This window comes from Triticum urartu, chromosome 3A, assembly GCF_056163025.1.
Source record: "Triticum urartu cultivar PI428250 chromosome 3A, HENAU_Tu73, whole genome shotgun sequence".
Lineage (NCBI taxonomy): Eukaryota > Viridiplantae > Streptophyta > Magnoliopsida > Poales > Poaceae > Triticum > Triticum urartu.
In genome coordinates this window covers 143,178,537-143,193,606 of record NC_141875.1, presented here as the reverse complement: position 1 = coordinate 143,193,606, position 15,070 = coordinate 143,178,537, and positions in this window count along the sequence as shown.

Genomic DNA, 15,070 nt, shown 5'->3' with positions numbered 1-15,070 from the left:
AGTTGGTCGGCAAGCTCTTCAACCAAGTGTGAGTTGTTCCTTCCAACATCATGGTGAAATATTTAGCACACACCGCCTCGTCCACATCTAACATCTCCATTGCCATCTCATAGCTCCCCACCCACGCCTCTGGCTGCAAATCGGCGGTATAATTTGGTACCTTACGAGGTCCCTTGAAATCCTTGGGTAGTGGGGTGAACCGGAGTATGTTGTCGTGCGGTATAATTCGGCACATTACGCAAAGCAGGAGATAAACACGGTACCCCTAGGGAGTTGAACATCGCCCCTGGCTCCACGGAGGCAGTGGGGTGAACCGGAGTATGTTGTCGTGCCTCGTGTCGAGCTGTCAACTCGGCCTCTCGACGTGCGCGGCCATGATCCACAACATCTTGCGCATTAGCACCTCCCCCAGCCGGGTTGTTCCCTCATGGCGAATTTCGGCGGCGTGCACTACTCGACACAGCCGGTTCTTCTTCCACGTGTTTGCTATAACTCCGGCTTGGGCGGGGAGTGGAGTGAATCCTCTCACGGCTGTGCAAATATGCTTGCTGTTGATTTAGTGCTGTCTGAAGGAGATCCCTAGCCCGACGTGCTTCCACTGCAACTGGTGACTCGCCGTCGGTTGGGAGGGCCGCCAGGCGTGACGCAGCGGCCACAATGTTGTCCAACGGGTTGGAATAATGCCCGGGCGGCATTGATGGTACAATGTTGTTCTGGCGAGGCAGGTCCGTCGTGCGCGGCTGAACCGGCGCTCCTGCCCATGGCGCCCCCGCCCGGTTTAGTGTGGGTTGGTTACCAGCTCCTGCACCTGGCGTGTTGAAAAGATTCTGCGGCTCATAAACTGACGGGAGACGTGATCTGTACCTTCTTCTCATGACTTCCTCTGAAGCATTCTGATCCAGTCTAATCCGGTAAGCCTGTGCTTCCAACTCGGCCCGCTCCGTAGCCATCTTGGCATTCTCTTCTGCCAGGTCCACCTTGGCCTGGGCTATCTGATCTTTCACCTTTGCAATCTCTGCATCGTGCTGATCCCTGGCTGTTGCATCTACCTCCGCGGACATCAATGTTGCCAGACCATCGAACAAATCAGATAAGACTTGGGCCGGAGGTGGCGCCGAGCTTCCTGTCCCTGCTGGTGTGGCCATTGTTCAACCGGAGAGCATTGCTACGGGGGTAGATGAATGAGGCGCCAATTGTGTGCCGGCCATGAAGATGGCGGCCCGGTTTGGCAGACCGGGGGAATCCGGAATACTGTTGCCCTCGGATCCTCCCTTAATCTGGCCATCCTGCAACTGGTAAAGCGATTCGGTTTCTCCAGAAGACTCGTCATCAGAGCAGACTACGGTTTCTCCTTCGGACACCGGTCCATCCTCATGCCCTGATCCATGGACGACACCTATGAAAACGTGCCTTGCCTCGGGCTGAACCGGCGAAGAACTTGCACGCCGAGCCGTTTCGATGATGTCGGTGCAGATGTACGGCTCGGGGGCCGGTTCGCCGATCTTGCCGATGAAGACATGAATCCCACCAAAGGGGACCCGGTACCCGTATTCGATTGAATCGGCCTCGGGACCCCATCCTGCGTTGTCGATGTAGAGCTTGCCGCGGCGACTCTTCGTCATCCGGCCCACAGCATATCCCTTAAGTCCATCAAAGCTGCCCTTTAAGAACTCGAAACCATCGTGCGAGAGCCCCACGGTGGGCGCCAACTATCGTGGGTTTGTCACGGAAGATGTCCTCGTGAAAGGACTTAGTCATGGAGCCATCGCAACGGGTTAGCTTAAAGGGGTTAACCGGGACAAGGGGACACGGGACTTTATACTAGTTCGGCCCCTTCGATGAAGGTAAAAAGCCTATGTCTAGTTGTGATTGGTATTGCTAGGGTTTCGAAGGCCAGGGAGCCAATCCGCTTTGTCTGGCTCTCGAGTTGTTGTTGTCTGTCTCTAAACCGCGGTCGGGTCGTCCCTTTATATCCATAGGTTGACGCCCGCTGGGCTACAGAGTCCCGAAGTCGGTTATAAACGTATCCGGTTCGGCCTCTCTCTTTCTATCTTACTATACAAGTTATATGACTAGGCCGGTTTACATTTACATACTGTAACTCGCCTTTGGGCCCTCCATAAAGCGCCAGCATTTTTACATCTTCACGGGCTTCTAGTCTTCAAAGAGCCAACCCGGCTACATAAGGCCGGTTTACCTCCAGTAGTAATATCCCCAACAGTATTTATTTGCCCCGGTTTAGTTATGTGCTGGATCTAAGCTTCCATGTCATTAACAGGACTGGATAGAGACAGTGGAGCAGCTTGATTGTCCAGCCCCCCTGCTCGAAGATCCTGCAGACGCTCTTCTAATGAAGATGCTGACTCCGGCACCTTACGAGGTGCCGGCAAAGAAGGCCAAGAAGAAGGCCACGGGGACCCGAAAGGGTCTCTGGCACAAGCTTATATCGGACTCATCATCCGATGACTCCGACGCGCACTCCTCCCACGGAAACGAGGAGGAGGAGAAAAGTTCTCCCTCCCAGCCGGGGGAGACAAGAAAAGGAAGGCCGACCCATCCGGGGAGGCCGAAGGGTTCAAGAAGGGAAGGACCCTCCCTCCGGACTGCGCCACGACGGCCGCCGATAGCGGCGACGAGTGGCTACCCAGGGACAAGCCCCTAGCGAAGTCGTAAGTGTCCGAACACCATAGTATTTCACGGTATGTTTTATTGTACTGCCTTTCCTCATGCCGAACATGATTATGCAGTCCGTCCTGAGCTCATCTCGACGTACCCTCGTCGAGCGGCTCTTTGGACTCGTCGGATATGAACAACAGTTCTCCTCTGACTGCTTCCACCCCTCACCGTATGGACAATGCCGAGGTGTTGTCTCAAAAGGCACCGGGCCAAGGGGAGGTGGTCCTGGGGGCGCCTCGCGGTGACTTCCCGGACCCTGGGTACCAAGGGAGCGAGGCTCCTACGGGCTTCGAGTTCGGGCCCCAGCCGAACACTGCGTCGGAACCTTCGATGGTTCCGGACTCCGGCAGGCGGTCCCCCATTAAGGGGGGCCAACCATCCGTGCCGATGTCCTCTGTCCAACCAAAGGCACCGGAGAACCTGCTGGAAGTGCTTCGCAGTGCTTCCATCGAAGAAGAGCACCATACTATCATGAGTGTGGTGGTCGAGAAGGTTCAGTCCGCCAAAAATGGACTAACCGAAGCTTGCGCTAGCCTCCTAACAGGCTTTGAGGTAAGCATTCAAAATATAAGAAAATATTACCGCATAGATAGTAGCCCCTGATGCTATGTTCGACGTTCGCGAAGAAAAGCCGAATAGAGTATCGAATGATAATTCAGGAGTCTAATTAGAGTATGTCTATGTGTATGTGCAGGCTTCACTGCTGGCTGCTGCCGCACGTACTGCGGAGGTCTCTGCGCTGAAGCAGGACCTGAAGCGATCCGAGGACGAGCTCGGCCTTACCAAGAGGCAGCTCGAAGAGAGCAAAGGTAAGATATACCCCTTTCTATATAGTTAAAAAGAAGTTCGGGTGTAAAGTAATAGGATCATCATGAATTTGTCAGGGGCCAGGACCGAGGTGGAGACCCTGAGGAAGGCGTTGTCCGAGGCCGAAGACAAAGCAGCCAAAGAACGCATTGAACGGGAGAAGCAAGAAGCCCGAGTAGGAAAGGTGCAGCAAGAGCTCGAGGCTCTCGCCAAAAAGCACGAGTCCTTGGAGCTTGACTCTAAGACGCGAGAGTCCGATCTCGCGCAGGCGCTTGAAAGCGTCCGGAGCGCCAAGGCCAAAGCCCACAAGGCCCTCCAGGAGATTGACGCGGTGAAGAAAATAGTAGCGGGTAAGGCATTCTTCATGCAAAGCAAGCACGTGAAGGAGACTTCCCTTTTTCTTACCCGAGTTCGGAGCTCTCTAGGAGCATTTGCAGATCTTCCCTGCAGTGTACTGGATGCCGCGGAGTTTTACCGAGATGAGGAGGGAAGCTCAACGAAGAAGTTGTTCTAGTCTCAATATACTGGGACCGAACACCCCGTGCCCTTGAGCGACCAGCTGAAGCAGTTGGTCGAGCTTCACAAGGCGGCTGAACAAGCCATGAGGGGCCTTATAGTCCGGATGTGGCATGGCGAGCCCCTATCCGGTAGCTACTTTGGTCTGGTGAGGCGGCCTATGGAAGCCTGCCCATGGCTTGAAGCCATCAAGCGCTCCATCTGCATCGAGGGTGCACGCAGGGCTTTTGCCCGGGCGAAGGTCCACTGGGCGAAGCTGGACGCCGTGGAGCTGGTGAAGCAGGGACCTCCGGAGGGCAAGGAGCATCGCTGCCACGAGAATTACTATGAGAGTGTCCTGAAGGGTTCCCGCTTAGTGGCAGATAAGTGTGCCAAGGATGTAATTTTTGAATGAACATGATCATGTGATCCTGTAATATGAAACAAGTTCGTTTGCACCATGCGACGCTTTCTTAATTTAAAATATTACCTTCTGTGCAACCGTTTATAGAATCTGAGAGTTGGCCAGTCGTTGGCTTCTACCCCCATGTAACTAGTACCGGGGTGTTCGGGGTAAATCTGAACACTCTTTACCCCAATTTTGGGTCCTTCAAGGGAGGTGTTCAACGGAACGAACCAGGCAATCGGACTATAATGCTTTATCACTCTCACTTAGCCATAGAAGTCTATGATTTTAAATTTTTGGCGAAGCCCCTGGTATTCGGAGGGCCGAATTTGGGGCGCTATACACGCCTAAGCCGGACAAGGCCGACTCCTCGCCCGAAGCGGAAAAAGTCTTTAAGGACTTGAGACCTCTCGAACAGCAACCAGTCTCTCGCCTTATCATGACAGTCAGTTTTTGGCTTTCTCTACCGAGGTGCTCATCCGGAAGAACCGGGACACAATCGCAGTAGTTCTCCCACCGCTACCTAAGCTGATATAGCGGAACGTAAGGTACCAAAGCATGGGAGACGGGCAACCCAACATTTGACCAAAGACATGATTCAGAGCTGATGCATATAATGCTATAAGTTCGGGGTGCCGCACTATCGAAAGTGTTCGGACTCCTTGCGCCGTATTATGGGGTAAACGAGAGCCCCTGGCATACTGACCGTACCTGAACGTGCGGGTGCGGATTGTCATAAATGGACATATAAGAGAAATAAAAAAACTTAAATAACGCAATGACAGATTAATGATATGCATTGTTATTTGGATAATACATCGAAGCATAGACTGGTACAAGTAGTGCAATAAGCATAAAGTAGGACAATTCAAAATGTCCTATCTCAGGGCAAGCTACGCATAAATATTGAAAAGCGGGTATATCAAGTATTACTAGAGACCACCTGGCGGTTCCTGTGTTCATCTTAGCTTCTTGCGGCCTTGGTTGTTGCTTCCGGAATGTGTCCGGCAATCCTATGCCGGAAAGGGCTTCCAAAGAGTTAGGCCCTAAAAGAGGAAAGGAATGTCAAAGGTATACATCCCCTAGTGTGGTTAAGCCACAACGCGGGGCGTGTCCTGATTGTGCCCCCGCCTATGTCCACGGTATTTTCAATGCGTAGTTATGTACACGCGGCACGGATTTCGTCGCTTCACTGGGACTGGGACGGGGGCCAGATTGCTAGGCGAGCTCTGATCGTGCCAGGCGATCCTGTTGCAGCTTGTTCCAGACTCGCTTGAAGGTGTCCAGGGGCTGTGACGCCGAATGAGTGGTTTGCCTGAACATGCTACTTTGTGCCTTTGTTGCAAGGGCCGCACTGTGCTTTTCCGTACGGAGCGAGCGTTCTGTGTTTCCATTTACTGTTATTACCCCGCGAGGTCCTGGCATCTTGAGCTTAGGGTATGCGTAATGTGGCACTGCATTGAATTTTGCAAATGTTGTCCGTCCGAGCAGTGCATGATAGCCACTGCGAAACGGGACGATGTCGAAGATTAACTCTTCGCTTTGGAAGTTATCCGGTGATCCAAAGACCACTTCCAGTGTGATTGAGCCTGTGCAATGGGCCTCTACACCTGGGATGATGCCTTTAAAGGTGGTTTTGCTGGCTTTGATCCTCGAGGGATCGATACCCATTTTTCGCACTATATCCTGATAAAGCAGGTTCAGGATGCTACCGCCGTCCATAAGGACTCGGGTGAGGTGAAATCCATCAATGATGGGGTCTAGGACCAGTGCGGTGGATCCGCCATGACGGATGCTAGCGGGGTGGTCCCTGCGATCAAAGGTGATCGGACAAGCAGACCATGGGTTGAACTTTGGGGCGACGGGCTCCATCGCATAGACGTCCCTTAGTGCATGCTTCTGCTCCCTCTTGGGAATGTGGGTTGCGTATATCATGTTCACCGTCTTCACTTGAGGGGGAAACCCCTTCTGTCCTCCTGTGTTCGGTGACCGGGGCTCCTCCTCGTCATCGCTATGCAGCCCCTTGTCCTTGTTCTCAGCATTTAACTTGCCGGCCTGCTTGAACACCCAGCATTCTGTGTTGGTGTGATTGGCTGGCTTGTCGGGGGTGCCGTGGATTTGACACGAGCGATCCAGTATGCGATACAGACTGGATGGAGCCGAAGTATTTCTTTTAAATGGCTTTTTCCGCTGACCGGATCTAGAGCCTCTGAATCCGGCATTGACTGCCGTATCTTCGGTGTTATCGCCATTATTGCGGCGCTTTGGTCTATTATGACGCTGCCTACCATTAACATCTTTGGTATCCGAGGTATCCAGATTCCTCGATGTGTTGTTGCTGCGAGCCATCCAGCTATCCTCGCCCGCGCAAAAGCGGGGCATGAGTGTCGTGAGGGCTGCCATAGATTTCGGCTTCTCCTGGCCGAGGTGGCGGGCGAGCCACTCGTCGCGGATGTTATGCTTGAATGCGGCTAGGGCCTCTACATCCGGACAGTCTACAATTTGTTTTTTCTTAGTCAGGAACCGTGTCCAAAATTGTCTGGCCGATTCCCCTGGCTGCTGGGTTATGTGGCTCATGTCATCAGCATCCGGTGGCCGCACATAAGTGCCCTGGAAGTTGTCAAGAAATGCGTCTTCTAGATCCTCCCAACTGCCGACGGAATCTGCTGGCAAGCTATTCAGCCAATGCCGAGCTGGTCCTTTGAGTTTTAGTGGGAGGTACTTGATGGCATGTAGATCATCACCGCGAGCCATGTGGATGTGAAGGAAGAAATACTCAATCCATACAGCGGATCTGTTGTGCCATCGTATGATTCGATATTTATGGGTTTGAAACCCTTCGAGAATTCATGATTCATAACTTCATCAGTGAAGCATAGGGGGTGTGCAGCACCTCTGTGCCGGGCTATATCCCGACGTAGTTCGTATGAGTCTTGTGTGTTGTATTCGGCCCGGCCGGCTTTACTCTTGGTGTATCCGACACGACGATCATCGTCCCGTGTGGGCGCACGTGCCCGCGTCCCGTATATTGACCTTGCGATTTTTGCCTTACTGTCCAAGATGTCTCGCAGGTCCTCTGTGTTGCCCCGGGCCTTAGTTTTTTTGACTGAGTGGCGATGGGGTGCGGTCTGAACATTAGGCTGAAATGCCTCTCTGGCTCGGCCGCATAGTGGCCGGTCAGCCGCATCGTACATTGGTGAATGAGGTTTCAATGCTTCCTCCTCGAGGTGAGGTAGCAACCTGCATTTTGGGTAACTTTTGGATGGGCGCTCGAGTTCATGCTCCTTGGCCGGAAGGACTTCGGTCCACCTGTCTGCTAGCAAGTCTTGATCGGCTTGAAGTTGTTGCTGTTTTTTCTTCAGGCTATTTTCCATGGCCATAAGCCGGCGCTTGAAGTGCTCTTGCTTGAGGGGGTCCTCAGGAACGATAAACTCGTCATCGCCGAGGCTCGCCTCGTCTTCGGAGAGAGGCATGTAATTGTCCTCCTCCGGTTCTCCGTTTGCTGCCTGCTCTGTAGGGCTAGCTTATTCGTCCTCTAGCTCTATATCATGCTGGAGGGGATTGTTGTTGTCTTCGGCGCTATCCGGAGTGTTATTATCTCCTGTGCCGGTATCACTGCTCTTGCTGTGGCGGGACTAACAGCGGCGCCGCTGACGTCGGCGCTTGGGTTGCTTCTTGGAGGGGTCATCCTCTGCTGTCTCGTCGCCATTGCCTTCTTTGGGGGTGTCCACCATGTATATATCATATGATGAGGTGGCGGTCCAGCGCCCTGAGGGCGGTGGTTCTTGTTCGTCTCCGGCTTCGTCGTCCATACCGTCGAAGTCTTCGGAGTTGAAGTCGAGCATGTCGGTTAAGTCGTCGACAGTGGCTACTAAGTGGGTGGTGGGTGGGCTGCGAATTTCTTCGTCGTCCGCATCCCATTCTAGACGGACATAGTTCGGCCAAGGTTCTCCTGACAGGGAGAGAGACCTTAATGAATTTAGCACATCTCCGAAAGGTGAGTGATGAAAGATGTCCGCGGAGGTGAACTCCATGATCGGCGCCCAGTCGGACTCGACGGGCATGGAAGTGAGCGGCTCGGAGTCCGTGGCTGAAGATGAATCTAGTGGTTCGGCGACACGGCTTTCGTAAGGGGTGAAGTCAGTATCTGGGTCTATCACAACTGAGAGTGCGGCCTCCATGGCGGGGTCTATCCCTCCGCTCTCGGATGGCGCGATTTGCTCCGGATTAAAGGTCGGAGTAGCTGCGGATGCGATCTACCGAACACTGTCCGATGGTAGAGTTACGTCTTGCTCGTCGCGACTGTGCGGCGCGTCCGGCATGGGCTCGAATCTGTCAAAGATCAAGTCTCCGCGGATGTCGGTCGTGTAGTTCAAGTTGCCAAATCTGACCTGATGGCCAGGGGCGTAGCTTTCGATCTGCTCCAGATGGCCAAGCGAATTGGCCCGCAGTGCGAAGCTGCCGAATACGAAGATCTGTCCGGGGAGGAACGCCTCACCCAGGACCGCATCGCTAGCGATGATCGAAGGAGCCATCAAGCCTTATGGTGACAACACAGTGGAACTCTCAATGAAAGCACCAATGTCGGTGTCAAAACCGGTGGATCTCGGGTAGGGGGTCTCGAACTGTGCATCTAAGGCGGATGGTAACAGGAGGAGGGGACACGATGTTTACCCAGGTTCGGGCCCTCTTGATGGAGGTAATGCCCTACGTCCTGCTTGATTGTTCTTGATGATATGAGTATTACAAGAGTTGATCTACCACGAGATCAAAGAGGCTAAACCCTAGAAGCTAGCATATGGTATGATTGTATGTTGTCCTACGGACTAAAACCCTCCGGTTTATATAGGCACCGGAGGGGGCTATGGTTACACAAGGTCGGTTACAAAGTAGGAGATATACATATCCGTATTGCCTAGCTTGCCTTCCACGCCAAGTAGAGTCCCATCCGGACACGGGATGAAGTCTTCAATCTCGTATCTTCATAGTCCAATAGTCCGGCCAAAGGATATAGTCCGGCTGTCCGGAGACCCCCTAATCCAGGACTCCCTCAACGAAAATTGTGCTTGGGTCCGTCCCTGCAACGCTGAAAAATCTGAGAGATTGAGCTCTGGCTCGCAGCCCGCCCCGCGCACGTCACCTCACCGGGTCCTCAGTGCCTTCCTCTTCTTGCGGAAAGATCAGCGGCATGACAGTGAACGCGATTATGAGCCGTATTCTCCCCTTAAACTAACCCACAGGGGATCTCCGGAGCTTGGCTACGGGTGGCCTCACCGGCCGGCCTTCTTTCGCGTGACTCGCTTGCGCATTAAAGGGAGGCTCCTGAGCACCGCGCCTCAGGAGCTCTTACTGACTCTCCAGCCCTCACCCCCTGGCCTTGACCACGGCATCGTGACCTGGCATACTAGCGGCGGCTAAGCTTGCTCGAGGGTCGGGACCCGAGGATGCAGAGCATTTAGATGAGCAAGAAAGGGGGAAGCCGGCGTGAGCCTCACCTAGTAACACTACCGCTGAAGCGAGAATCAGATGTTATACAAGGAACCACCTCGGGCTCGACAAGATATGTCACATATTCGCGTTAGCACTACGTCGCAATGGGAATTTTCGGTTTGGGCAGACCTGCTCTGGCAATGCCGCCTTCCATTTCTACGTTCGGGACGCTGTTTGCACGCCAAAGGGGACCTCTTGAGCATCGCGTCTCAGGAGCTCCTACCGGACCTTGGGCCGCTCACCTCCTGGCCATTACCACGGCATCGCGACATGGCATTACCAGCGTTGACTGAAGCCTGCCTGGGGACTGGGACCTGCTGGCATAGAGCGTAGAGCTACTGCGAGGACGAAAAGGGGGGATAATGCTGAAGCAAGACAGGACACCACAAGTCTTATAGTAGGAATAATAAACAGCGGAGCAAAAGCATTACAGGTTCTTTACACACCCCCACGGGGTTCATTCCGATTCCTCACAGGGAACAAGAGAAGAAAAAACTTCAAGGGTCCTGGCTACGAGGGGCCAACGCCAACCCCATCCAGATCATCAATGACGACGAGCTGACGCCGCTGCCGCGCTCCAGGCACTACGAGAGCTCGGGGGCACGTAGCTATCGTCGCTCGACTCTGGTGACTCCCTGGGCTCAGGAGAGTCGTTGGACTCCGAGGAGTCTTCGCTGCTGCTGGAGGAGGAGCCAGCAGGACACACGACCGGCACTGAGTCCGTCGCCTCGCCCTGCTGACGGTCTCCTCCGGGGCAGGACTCTTGGCGACGGCCTTCCTCGTCGAAGACCTTGAAGAACAGTGTGGAGGCGCCGTCAAACTCGAAATGGATGGCGAGGGCCCCCTCCGCGCGATAGGCGCGGGCGACCTCGCCCCATCCGTGAGTCATGAAGATCTTGCCGGGGGAAACGACCTTGATCTCTGCTCCCGTGGCTAGACTGCAGCACCCAACCTGCGGTAGCCACAACTCGAGCGGCCCCCTCGGCGGAATCTCTTTGGTGAAGAACTGTGGGAACCAGATCCATGTGCGCCAAGGCATCGCCGCCCACAGCACGAACCCACGTGAGGAGGCCTCGGTGTGGGTTCGCGCGGCAGATGACCGCACGACCTCAACCTGGTCCCCGTAACCGCGGCTTGCACAGCGAGGGCCGGTGCCACCTTCTACAGAGCCCTGCGCTTGGGCGTATAGAGGGAGCGGGTAGCCAGGCGGTGGCTGCTCGTACCATGGCCGCGTCACTTCTTGCCTCGCCCCAGCGTTGTGACGGTGTTGGGACCTCTTCTTCGGCGGAAGCAGCTCTAGCTACTCAAGGGGGGTCTTTCCCTTCTCCGCTGCGGAATACCTCCTAATCGGCGCCATGGATGTTTCGGCAGGATAGCAAGATGGAAGTACCAAGAGGAGGAAGGAGGAGCGAGCAACGAGAAGGCAGAGATGAACGGGGGCCTCTGCCCCTCTCCTCATTTATAGCCAGAGGGAGGCCAACCGCCGGCCTCCATGATCGCGCGCAATGATGATTTTCTTCTGCGTGCAATAGAGTCTCGTCAAGTCCGACGGTTTCCAAGGCAGCGTGGGGAAGCGGAGGCGCCCACACCCCATCAAGAGCCACGCGTCGACCAAGGCCACAAGCGGTTGGGGCCCATGGCGCTCTGCACTTGCCCTTTGGCTTCGCCTCGAAGCAAAGATTGAGCGCGCCTTGGGCTCGGGGGCTACTGTTAGCGTCCTGGGAACGGGAGTCCCCAGACTTGCCTGCCTGTGGCCCGCGAGCGTGGCTCCATCAACGTCCCGACACGGCCCATCTTCAGCAGCAACAACTCAAGACCCTCGTGAGGGACCAAGCCTCGCGAGGCGGACGACACCAAGACCTCCCTGGGGGCAGCCTCACTAGGCTGGCTCCCAAGGAGCAGGGATATCTATGCAAGGGGCACCTCGCAAGGTTCACGTGACGTGAGCCATGACGACCGAGGCCAGGCGGGCGCCAGCGGGTGCAGTGTACCAGTTTCCTCTTTGGTGCTAAGGAGGCAAGTGCATGTGAGGAGTCCCGAGGCATCAGGAAAAGGTTTCCATATCGGTGCAACAAGACCAAGACCAGTAGGACGACATGATGGAGGTCATCGCGGAGCCCACAACATCATCACCATCAGAGCCTTTGGCAGGTGAAGGCTACTTTTGTCAGGATAGCTTGTACTAGTTGCCCCCCTTCCAACTTGGCCGTTGTGGGATCCCTTCCTGCCTAAACATTTGGGAAGAGGACCAAGTGTCGGTGTCAAAACCGGCCGATCTTGGCTAGGGGGTCCGGAACTGTGTGCCTGAGGATAGAAGGTAACAGGAGGCAGGAGACGCGATGTTTACCCTGGTTCGGGCCCTCTTGATGGAGGTAATACCCTACTTCCTGCTTGATTGACTTTGATGAGTATAGAGGTTTACAAGAGTTGATCTACCTCGAGATCGTAATGGCTAAACCCTAGATGTCTAGGCTGTATGATTGTGATTGCCTCTATGGAATAAACCCTCCTGTTTATATAGACACCAAAGGGAGCTAGGGTTATACAGAGTCGGTTTATAGGGAAAGGAACCTTCACATCCAAACGCCAAGCTTGCCATCCACGCAAAGGAGAGTCGCATCTGGACACGGAGGAAGGCCTTCTATCTTGTATCTTCATGGCCCATCAATCCGGCCCATGCCGCATAGCCCGGCCATCCGAGGACCCCATAATCCAGGACTCCGTCAGTAGCCCCCGAACTCGTCGTCAATGACGACGTAGTCTACGGCTTGTGTCTTCAGCTTTGAAAGGTGGGTTCTTCATTACAATCTGGATTGTCGATAATCTGGCAACAACCTTAACGTCTTTTACAACTCCCCCTGATGGCGCTTTGACTTTTGCGCGCAGGATGCATACAAACGGTCCATGTCCTTTTTGTAAATAAGTCCTTTACCATGCTTGGATGGCATCTATATAAAGTGATATGGATATCCAAATGGCATCCCCCATCACGCAGAAAGGAAATCACCAAATCCAACCATGATCAAAGCCTTCCACCATGGCCAGCGCCCCAGGCTCCTCCTCACGTCCCCATGGCCCTCAAGAGGGTGATTCACAGAGTTGCTCTGTGTCTCATCTTCAATTAAGTGGGCTCCAGACGCAAGGCTACCTCCCTCCCGCGGATCTAGTCTCTGTTCGAGTGGGATTGTACTCAGTAGTCAACGACGTGATGATATGTCTCCATCGTATCTACAATTTTTAATTGTTCCATGCCAATATTATACAACTTTCATATACTTTTGGCAACTTTTTATACTATTTTTGGGACTAACATATTGATCCAGTGCCCAGGGACAGTTCCTGTTTGTTGCATGTTTTATGTTTCACAGAATATCCATATCAAACGGAATCGAAACGGGATAAAAACTGATGGAGCTTATTTTTGGAATATTTGGAAAATTCCAAGAGAAAAATCCACGCGAGACGGTGCCCGAGGTGGCCATGAGGCAGGGGGCGCGCCTGCCCCCCTGGGCGCGCCCCTGACCCTCGTGGGCCACCCGTAAGGCGGTTGATGCCCTTCTTTGGCCGCAATAAAGCTATTTTTTGGTTAAAAAATCATGGAGAAGGTTTCAGGCCAATCGGAGTTACGGATCTCCATATATATACGAAACGGTGAAAGGACAGCAGAACAGAACGCAGAAACAGAGAGAGACAGAGAGACTGATCCAATATCGGAGGGGCTCTCGCCCCTCCCATGCCATGGAGGCCAAGGACCATAGGGGAAACCCTTCTCCCATCTAGGGAGGAGGTCTAGGAAGAAGAAGACGAAGGGGCCCCCTCTCCCCTTCTCTTCCGGTTGCGCCGGAACGCTGCCGTGGCCATCATCATCATCATCACCGCAATCTACACCAACACCTCCGCCATCTTCACCAACATCTCCATCACCTTCCCCCCCTCTATCTACAGCAGCCCACTCTCCCGCAACCCACTGTACCCTCTACTTGAACATGGTGCTTTATGCTTCATATTATTATCCAATGATGTGTTGCCATCCTATGATGTCTGAGTAGATTTTTGCTGTCCTATCGGTGGTTGATGAATTCCTATGATTGATTTAATTTTCTTGTGGTTATGTTGTTGTCCTTTGGTGCCCATCATATGAGTGCGCGCATGGATCACACCCTAGGGTTAGTTGTATGTTGATAGGACTATGTATTGGAGGGCAAGAGTGACAGAAGCTTCAACCTAGCATAGAAATTGATGCATACGGGATTGAAGGGGGACCAATATATCTTAATGCTATGGTTGGGTTTTACCTTAATGAACGTTAGTAGTTGCGGATGCTTGCTAATAGTTCCAATCATAAGTGCATAGAATTCCAAGTCAGGGATGACATGCTAGCAGTGGCCTCTGTCGCATAATACTTGCTATCGGTCTAGTAAAGTAGTCAATTGCTTAAGGGGCAATTTCACAACTCCTACCACCACTTTTACACACTCGCTATATTTACTTTATTGCTTCTTTACTTACAACAGCCCCTACTTTTTATTTACGTAATCTTTATTATCTTGCAAACCTATCCAACAAGACCTACAAAGTACTTCTAGCTTCATACTTGTTCTAGGTAAAGCGAACATCAAGCATGCGCAGAGTTGTATCGGTGGTCAATAGAACTTGAGGGAATATTTGTTCTACCTTTAGGTCCTCTTTGGGTTCGACACTCTTACTTATCGAAAACTGTTGTGATCCCCTATACTTGTGGGTTATCAAGACCTTTTTCTAGTGCCGTTGCCGGGGAGCAATAGCGTGGGGTGAATATTCTCTGGTGTGCTTGTTTTCTTTATCACTAAGTAATTTTTATTTGTTGTTCTTAGTTGTTCTTTATCTTTAGTTATGGATATGGAACACGAAATACCAAAAAAATAGGTGTACTTGCTACTCATGGAGACGGGGAACCTCCTAAAACCCTCGATGCTGGTTATGTGAAAGATATTATGTACTACTTTAATAATCCTGAGAAAACCCCATTCAATTATGTAATGTGAGTAAAGTTGGATCAACATGAATACTTTAGGGATTACCGCTTGACACAAAAAGGGAAACTATTATGGGATCAAATTCATATATTGAATTGGTATGCTAGGCAACTATGCTTGAGATATGATTATACTTTTTGCTCTAGGATGAAGGCTCCACACCTTCCCTTTTTATGCAAAT